The sequence below is a fragment of the Ischnura elegans genome, chromosome 6 (genome assembly GCF_921293095.1).
Source record: "Ischnura elegans chromosome 6, ioIscEleg1.1, whole genome shotgun sequence".
NCBI lineage: Eukaryota > Metazoa > Arthropoda > Insecta > Odonata > Coenagrionidae > Ischnura > Ischnura elegans.
Window position 1 is genome coordinate 14,927,602 of NC_060251.1, and position 10,796 is coordinate 14,938,397.

The window sequence follows — 10,796 nt, forward strand, 5'->3', positions numbered from 1 at the left end:
TTGTTGTCGCGGAGGACCGTGGACCAGCGTAGACATAGCTCTGGCAAGCATAACTCTTTTAATAGTTCAATTCCAAGAGCTGCTGATGGAATATCCGGTGTCTCTGTTGACATTTTTATTCTCAAGTCTTATTCCAATAGCCTCTTTAATTAAACGATCCCAAAATTGATTTGATCGCCATAAAACTCTGGTGTCATCGCACCTTATTTTATGGTCCTCATCCAGGCTATGCTCGACTATGGCTGATTTTTCCGGTTGACCAAGTCGGAAATGCCTTTGATATTCTTTGAGACGAGTACATATTGTTCGCCCAGTCTCCCCCACGTAGACATTACCACACTCACAGAGAATTTCATGAACTCCAGGAGTCATAAGGCCAATCGGATCTTTTCACAAACGAGGCGGTCTCTCTGGCGTCCTCTGGTTCGGGAGGATGGTTTAGGGTAACTTAGCAACCACTGCTGCGCCATTAAGGGACGTACTGAAGCGAATGTTTAATGCTACTTTAAATTTATTTTAATCATTTGGCCTGAGAGATTGACTGATTGATATAAGAGCACTTGCATCCTATCGGCATTGCATAACTAATTTACATTTAATACCATTACTATTATTTTCATTAAAAAACGAAGTTAAAAATCGATAATTCGGTCGTGTTGGCCTTTGTTTTTACACGGTTTAACAGATTAGTTTTACTCAAGTTAACACGTGACGTTGCAATAAAAAATACATACATATGGAGAAACACATAAACAGTAATTCAGAATAAAATTTACCCTGAACATAGTAAACAAACAAATATGGGAAAGACCTTTACATTTCAAGATTAATTAACCTTCTCATAAATGTCTTCAGGTTTTGCGGGAAATCAAAAACTACCTTTGATAGACCGCTCCAATCCCATATTCCCCGATGCAAGAATGAGTATTTCACAGACTTCGAAAGCTGATTCGGAAGGTTTATTTTATGCTTGTTATCTTTTCTTGACAGATAGTGTTGATCTTTCAATCTATTTGTGATGTCTATCCACGCCGGATTAGTAACATAGGATATGAAAATTCTCTTCAACCATATCTTTCTTTCTCCTTAATCCGAGAGATATTCATCGCCTCCGTTACACCGGCATTCCCTTTGAAATTCACAGTCACGAATCAGAATTTTTTATCATAAAAACCACTCATATAAAATACTTTCATTCTCCTGGGAGGAGGGACACTTAATTCACTGGATATGTAAAGCTTTCATTGCGAGGAATCTCGAAGTAAATTTAGACACTCATGCACGTATTTCTCAATTCTACGAAAGCGCGACAGGTGCAGGTATTCGGTTTTATTTTTCCAATAAAAAAGACTAAAACAAATAACAATAAAACTAGCTTAAAACGAATTTTTAGGACCATCGTTCGATTTTTATTATAAATGGTATTTCGTCATTACCATGATAAAGGATTTTGCCCCATATAAAATTGGATTTCCGGATACTATTCCGGAAATCGAATTTATTTTAGAAACAGATCCATAGAAATTAAACATTGTCCCACCTATTCTATCAAACGGCTGTAAAGGGAACGATTTTAGGACCAACAGCAGAATTATGTGGTGATAGTCAAATGAGAGAACAACTGATGCTAAGGAACGGTTAGCGAAGATGGCCGTATTTTATTTACAAAAGAGGAAATAATTCCTGAAAAGACCAAAGAATAGTGCGTAACAGCTAGGATTTCCTATCATCCAAACTCGTTACATGCGGAAAAATTGACATTAGGGATCACAGGGAAGTCCAAGAGACAGGGAACTCACCTCGTTATATGCGGGATTTCGTTATAGGCATGTTCGTAATAAGCGATTTTTACTGATTTACCTAGGTAAATACTGTTTTAAAAAGTAAGGCAGTACTCTCCTCGGAAAAGGAGCACTTTATTCCAAAGATAAGTACATATAACTAGCACTGCAAAGAATCCCGCACTAAATTTAGACACTCGTGTACGTACTTCTTATCTCTAAAAATGCGTGGCAGGTACCATGTCGGTTTTATTTTTCGAAAAAAATATTTTTGAATCACTTACCAATGTAAATACCGTTTAAAAAGTAGGGTAATACACACTTAAAAATTGAGGACATACAACGGTTTTTAAAAAAGGGAGGAGATAGATAAAACAGAGCACTCAACTCAGCAGAAATGCGTACTACAACGGCATGGACGTGATCATTAATGGATTCCATGTTTGCAGAACTCCTAAGCTCCCCGCAGAAAATTCAGCGCTTGGTCCATTGACCTCCACATTCGTCCATTCCTCGACTCCCTAGTTTTTCTCCATCCCTTAATTACCCCATATTTTAAGCTGCTCCTGCCTCTTTCCGTTTCCAACTCTCCTGGAACAATCCTGGATTAACCCTGTTTGCTAGGAGCGCTGCCGGGGTAAAATTGTGAAAATGTTACCCGCGCAATATCAAGAATGTCACGTTGAAAGCAGCCTAAAGAATCATGTAGTCCTAATTATCCCTCCGTATTCAGAGAAATTACCTTAACAACTTACCGACAATGGAATAATTAAAAATAGCATAAATATTAGCCGATTATCCTCGGTATCAAAGGGAAGGGAATAAAAATTTCCCGTCACAATGTAATCTATTTTCATCCGCCAGCAGCGGTGGCCCCTTCGGTCTACCAGCGGCGGCGGTGGTCTGGAAATACAAAGGTTACGGATTATACGCCAACATCGGGTGGGGATTAAATTCAGGAGGCCAGATTAATGACCGATATCACATACAAACCGACACCAAATGTTTCGCATGCGATTCTTCTCACTTCACAAGTGAGCCTTAACTATTTTAATTTTTTTAATCTATTGATTTTAATAAAAACTGATGGAATGGATTTCGTAAAGAAATATAACGCGCTCACCAACTTAAGTGAAAATGGGCAATTAGAAAAAAAACTCATTTCCAACGTTACCCATAGCAAATATAGCTTAGTCCTGTAAATGCTAATCTCCAATAAGCACTGGGGATTATTCGCTACGCTTACCTACTGAAATCAATTCTAACACCCCTTGCTTTTCCCACTCCAGCTATAAGCTACATAAGTTAAATTCAATGCGCACCATTAGTACCTCGAAAATGATGCAGTAACAATGAAAGATAGGTGGTAACAAATTTTATAATCGTGGAAAATTGCAAATATTAATTTCAGTGTGGAAAAATTCTACTCCATCACGCTCGGATTTTTTGATTTTAATGGTCAGTACCACCGTATCCGTGAAGTGAATCGCAAGTGGGTAATTTTCTGTTATAAATAGATCATGGTAACGGAATGAAAATGTTCTAAATGACCTCTATGAATTCCATTCCATAAATTATAATCCGCTTCGAGAAAAAAATTGAGGAAAAGCTCTCTATGTATATTATACTAAATCACTACATTCTGTGGAGGAATACGTAACTGAAATTATCCACGGAAACTCAAAATAATACGCGTTACATTAACAATTTTGAACATTTAGCCATCCTACTTGCAATTTAAATCTTCAGTGAATCAATAAGCTCAAAATGTCCTGTATCACTATTCTATTTTTAGAATTTCAATAACGATTTCCCATTGCATGTTAAATCGACAAAATTTACAGAGATAAGTACTCAATTATATAATTAAACTCGATTTTGTGCAATTTACAAACGAAAAATATCTTTCGCAAACATTTTCATGCAACTATCGAAGTCGTAGTTCGACGAAATTTTTTAATCTGATCAAAAGGAATGACAGTTATTTTTCTAAAAGCCATCACTCGAGAGAAATGGTGAGAAATAAATTTCTCGTTAATTTCCTGAGCCAATAATTTTTGTCATTGGGCAAGTAATCCGTTTTCACAATCAGAATTTTCTTTGGGCTAGGAGAGATAAAGGAAACCCTGACATCCAATTTCAAAAGGTTGATTTCAATTTATAGCGGTCTCGACGTCTGATGAAAAATGATTTCTTCATTGCCACTACTCGCGCGTATATCTTCGGTACCATTAAATCTTGGCGTGTGAGAATCTCTTGACTCAACGGCCGGATCTGTTCGCAAACCCTTCCTCTACGATGGCCCACTTTCGAAAGTCACAATAGGGAAGGTAAAGAGCGGGGAAACGGCGTGGGGTAGGCTTCCACTGCTCTGGGCATAAGCCAAAGGTAACACTAAAGAGAACGGCCAACCATTACGCATAACGATAAAATTTTCTATGAAAAATGTACAAATGCAGGTAATCAAATTTAAAATTCTTAAACAGTGACAAAAACTGTAAACGTATTTTAGAAAAAAACATTCAATAATAAAAATCACTCCATAACCGTTCTTTTATTAAATATTTAATACGTTAAGATTTACATTCAATCGTAAATTATTTATGCTACCGTTAATGAATTGATGGTAACCAAACAATTAATGCTAAAATCATTGGGAATATTAACCGAAAATTTATCATGCACATTAATGTTTCTCGCTTAAAATCATTATTGGCATTGATTACTACATAAAATTAAAAAAAATCATTGCAAAATAAAGTTCGTTCCATTCTAATACTCACTCAGAGATTCAGCCTCAATGCTGGCTTGGTTAGGCGATGGTAGACCCCGTCCCAGACTAAGCCACGGGCATGCTAATATCAAACCACCAGTAGGTCTGGTTCCTTCCTTTGTGCCATCTCGTAGTATTGTTTTTACGTAACTTTGAAAACATTCTCACTCATAAATAGCTAACTTCACATTCATGTAAGAACTATTGCAACTACAACCCAGTCACCACAGTCACAAAAAGCGTGCGAACCAACCAGTGGGGACGGAAAGAGTGAAAGGGGTGAGAAAGGAAAAGGTGTTCGCTCTTGACTAATTTAGGTATACCGGTACTAGCCACGCAGATAACATTACGGAATCACCCGCATACACGAAAAGTAGGTAAACTGGCTGATACACTCGAACGGAAAACTTAGGGATTCAGGTTCGAACCCTGGGCAAAGCGAATTATATTTTCTCTGTGAAATTTTCGCACATTTTGTGGATTGCGGGTGACTTCGTAAAGTTGTTGCAGTGGATAGTCCCGGTAAAGTGCAATCACTTTCAAATAATTTTACCGCTGTCCTAAATTTCATCATCCGTTTGCATACGCTTCCCATAGCCACAATTTCATTCCAGCAAAAAGATGGAAAATCAGTGGGCGATAGATAGAGATTACACAGTGGGTGAACGAGAATGTCCCGTAGTAGCTCAATCAAGGTACAGCTGGGCTGCAGTGCAGTGGCTACACCAGCGATGAGAGGACGGGCGTTGTCATGGATCTGAAAACTTCTGTAATGTTTATTCTTTTGTCTTGAATGGCTCTGCGTAATCGACGTAGTGTTTCAAACTGAGTACCGCATTTATCGTTGTTCTCGGCCAAAGGAATTCCACAAGCGACACAACTATTTGATCCCAAAACACGGTAACATGACCTTTGAATTGTTGAAGGTTTCAGGGGCGCAGCTAGGAATTAAGGCTAGGGGGGTTTTAAGCGCAACTAGACCTGTAGTGTGTGGTTTACTCGCCAGGATAAGCAGGAGGTGCGGGGGAATTTTTTAATGTAAATAGTTCAAAATGGTGAGTTTTATGGCGTTCTGAGGGATATTTTATTAACCCTTCCACTCTTCTATAAGTATATCAACCAAATGAAGTGAATTGGATCAAACTTCTAAGTTTCTCTGGGCTCTGGGGGGGGGGGGTGTTTATGCCCCAAAACCCCCCCTCACTGCGCCACGGGAAGGATTACCTGTATTTTCTTGTTCTTTGTGACATTTGGTGTATCCATTGGTTTTTATTTGTTGCTTTGTTTTAGGCTCCTTACACACATTACGATTTTGGACGGCCGGTAAAAAACCGACCTATATTTAATCGGTGGAGAGCTGCTTGCACATACGCCGGATTTTAACTGGTCAAACGATCACTTGCTTGGTTTCTTTATCCGTCAATGGCGGACTTTTTTATTGCTATCGGTGCGTGGTCGGACATTGTGCAAGCTCCCATACCCTCCAATAGGAATGAGACCGGCCGATATTTTTCACGACGTCTAAAATCGGTGTGTGCGCAAGGAGCCTAGGGTGTGTCGTATTAAATCTCGCATCACGTTTTAGCCACACAGTTCATTCATTTTTATTTTCTCTTTTATCGGCATAAAGGTAGAGGCATGCCAATGCTAAAGCCATTCGTCGAGCTCTGTGGCTTTATCCCTAGAGCTAAAATTTGGCGGGAGAATCAATTGAGCGACTTTGTCAATGAGACTGCTACTCACCAAAAATTGGCAATTTGTAATCTCAAATGACTGAGAATGTGGTATAGAGATGACGCGCAGTTGCCCTCTGCGTTAAGCAGCCGTTGCTTTTGAAACGATTTTGCTGAGCGATTGAAGGTTGAAAAAAACAGCTCTCGTACTTAGTAAATTAAACTCTGAATTTCAGAATTCGTAATGAACACACGTCATCTACAATATGCCAACTGTGAACAATATTTATTATAGAAATGCCATTTATACTCGATTTTCTGTCTTAATGTTGCAGTATAATAGGAGCTTATTGACATGCTTTCGTCAATAATTAACAACACGACACGAATTCCACGACGTGAGGTCCGAATATGCAAAACATTTACACGAATATTCATTCTGCATATACTTACTTACAAGGTATAAAACAAGATGGAGGTTTCGAATTGATATTAAACATAGTCTTTATATGTAAGTCCCCTAGAACATAGAAAAAATTAAAAAATAAATTAATAAAAATAATTATAATTGCATTTATTTAAATATTAATTTATTAAAATAATAAAAATAAATAAATAACAGTCAACCTTGCGTGACAAACATATTACAAAGTAACAAAGCAATTTTACGAATGAAATCAATCTCTTGAACATTGAAACTGTCGAGGAAGGTCTAAAAGTTACGGGTAATCAATTCCATTGATTGAAGGAGGAAATTAGGAAGAGTGATCAAATAATGAAGTATGGAATTATGGGACAGAGAATTATCCGTTACCAGTGACACGAGTAGGTCTTTTCCCTGTATCTACATCGCCAATAAAATTTCCACACAAAAAGGTGCGGTTTATGGATTTCAGGAAAACGCATAAAACCTTACGCAGTTTCTTCGGCGTGTATCCAATTTCAGCCATTTTATTTTTTCACAATAATTCGATGCCAGTCCATAAGAGAGGATGTTGAAAACGAAACGCACACAAGAGTTATGAATATGCCCCAGCTTATATCAAAAGTTCTGATTAACTAAAGTTAACACTTCGTGACTTCCGCAATTTATTTTACCCTTAACTGCATGAATTTCTAAATACGTACCAAAAAGTTTTTTTCTTCATAAAATATATCCAGAAACGCTTCAACTCCTACATTTTAATAACTTTTTCTTCTAATGTTTTATTTTTGGAATTTCTTTGGATACAGTATAAGATAAGGCCTATGTAAGGTATTTTACACCATTTGGTTGACAGTCATAGGCACAAAAAGATTCTAGTTTCAAGTTCTGAGTTTACACGTGAGAAAATGATTGAACGACATTCGAAATATGTGGACATCAGAGTTTGAATCATCTTCTGGCGAAGGGGATATGCCCGGGGTATTCCGTGCCTTTTACCCCCCTACGCTAGGGCACAGACAGATTGGGACCACCCGGATGAGAAACACAAGGCGTAAGAAGAGAGCGCTTGCCAAGTTTCGCCGTTGCGGAATAAAAAAGAAAACTAAAAAAAAATATATAACGCCAATCCCGAACCGCCACTGCAACGCGGCCATTTCGCACGCGCTGCACATGCAGACACGCGGTCGGTTGCTCATCGCGGCATTCCTCGCGTGCCGTTCGTCATTTTCGCAGACTGCGGCAGTCAGCCGACATGTGGTTCCAATTACGAGGAACCGGGAAAAGAAAATTGTGGACGTGAAGTGGCTGGAAGGGGAGAGGGCTTAAAGATTTAAGAGGGAGCTCGTTCGGCTGCTATGGTTGCGAGCGCGCCTTGTCCTAAACGGTGGAAAATTGTAAGGGAATAAATAGGAGGCCATTAGTCGACGAATTCGAATTGATGGCAAGGGCCTGTGAGGAAAGCTTACTTTTTCTGGTGTATAATATAAATTTTGCACTGAATCTTCATCATAAAGCTTGTACTTCTTATTTCGTCGGTCAATCCATGTGATAAGTAAAGGAAAAAAAGATCGGCAGCTGCTATATTTTATTTATTTATTATTTGTTATTTTATTTTTTATTTTTTTTTTCAAACCACCGAATACAGCTCTTAGTGGCCATTTTACACCGGGGTGCTCAACAAACGTAGCAAGCAAACGTACACAAACAATCAAGCCCTAGATTGGAGAAACCTACCCAGGCGGGACTCGAACCCGCGACCTCTAGTTTGGCAGGCGAGAACGTTACCCCGCCGCCACCGAGGCCGGCAATTCGGATTTGTGTTGAGATTTTTACAGTACAGTCTATAATGCATCGAGATTAAACTGTTACAGTTACGTATGAAACAGCTCCAGGCTTAACGTGGTGGAAATGCGAGCTGTTCATGATAAAATATAAACAAAAAATTACAATTTCCACAGTTTAATGAATAATTCAACGACCGGCAATGCTTTTGATTCTCAGTAATTTTCAAGGACAATTTTTCCTTGAAAATGACATAAGAGTTTCTAAACCACGGTTGCTAGTGGAGTTATTCATGAAAGTGAGGAAATTACCATTCGTTGTTTATATTTTAAAATTTCTATAGCAGCATTTTTTTAAATTTTGTTTTCCCGATATTGATAAGTTTTCACATTAATTAGCGTCGACGCAGTTTTAAGTTGAACTCACTAGTTTTTATTCCATTGTTCTTGGATACACGGAACTTTGAATACTTGTTTTTTTATATATTACGTAAAATTGACCTTTTATGAGCATAAAAATCTTATATTCTCGAACAACCGCGCCTTTCCAATGAATAAAATGTCAAACGGTAGTAAAATTTAGCGTCACGAGACGAGCGTTAGTTGACAATCTATACAGGAAATAGTAAATTTTATGGTAAAAGTATTAAAAATATTTTCAATGTAGAATGAAATCACCCGTGGACCACTTCATAAGGATTCACCCGCTCTCCATAAGCGATTATCAAAAATCAGCGATTTTCGGGAAATTCAAGCTTACCCGTTGCGGCTTTACTTAGTGAATGTTATTGATTTTAAAATGAAAGAAACACACTCCACCACGTTTATAACCAACTATACATTTCATTTATAATACTTTTTGAAACATCTAGGCCAATTCTTTCAATTTTCATTGCACAAAAAGTTTTAAAGCGCTAAATTTTTAAATGCAGAGAGAGTTTCTCATTCAGCATCGCTGTGATTCCGTAGTGATTAAAATGTAAATGGACGTCCATTAATGAATGGAAGGCTTATGAATTAGTAGATACGTACGATGTTTGAAAAAGGGTTACGACATTAAAATTACAAAGTTAATTGATATAATTACGAATTTATTCACGGATTAAAAAATTAGTCCTATTGAAGTCTCGGCTTTTTTTTACACTCGTGCTTCAAACTTTATAGAACTGGAAAAAAGTTTCAGTGAAACTTTTATATCAACGAGATACCGATATATTTTTACTCAACAAAATTAGACAAAAAATCTGAAAATGAGAGCCCACGATTCCCATGGGAAAGGGTAATTAAAATGTCACCAAATATAGCGACGAGAGAAGGGGTCACACAAAAGGGCCTAAAATGCGTCACGTGATTAAGTGGCACCGCCAAAGGGGATTAGAGGAAACATTTCCAACTTTCCCTTCCATTAATATCATCCAGAATGCCCAGAATGTATTTATGCTATAAACTATTCATAGAATGGAACAGGTCTCAGTCTCAGCAAATAGCAAATGAAGGGAGATTCAGACGAGATATGGTCACTTCCTCCACACGTTTACATTGAAACTTTCAAAATTACATCCTATTAAGATATGGCATCACAATTAGGGGAAATACTGGGAGCACATAGTTAAACAAATTAAAACGTTATCAGGATAGAATAACTAAAGTCATACTCAGAACAAATCATTAAAAAAAGAGTTAAACATATTACTAATTGATAAAGTCATTAAACATGTTTGTATATTAGAAAAAAATCTACTGTACACGGTAGGACAAAATAAATAGAAAATGATGTCATGGTAAATGTAAACAATTTGAGGACACCAAAATGATAATTCAACAGAGCACAGTAAAAACCTGAAAAACCAGCAGCCGCTGACAAGCCCCAACGAACTAAGCAGGACCAAAATTGTAACGATACTTATAAAAGGTACGTAACTAATGAATGTAGGAAATTCTTTTATTTATAAAATAACTTTTTTAAATACCATACTGCGTGTATCATGTATTTTTTATGCCAAAAGGTCTAATTACTATTTGATTGTTTTATATACGAAACCCCCCAGCTAAGGGTTAGTACGACGCTCATAAAGATGGTTTAATAATTTACAGTCCACATTTTTTTCTTTAGTAGCGTAATTACCTCAGAAAACCATTTATCTTATTCAATAACGCTCACAAAATAGCTTTGTTATGTAATTTAAATATTACGCATAGCAGGTAACATATTTATGGGAAAATAAAACGATCAAGTACAGTTCATGTTTCGGATTTAATTAGTGGTCATTGTGCAATATTAAAAAGTGAAAAAAATGAATATCAGATACGCTCGTCTTTAATTAGTGATGAACGGAAACATGAAAATAATAATAAAAATAC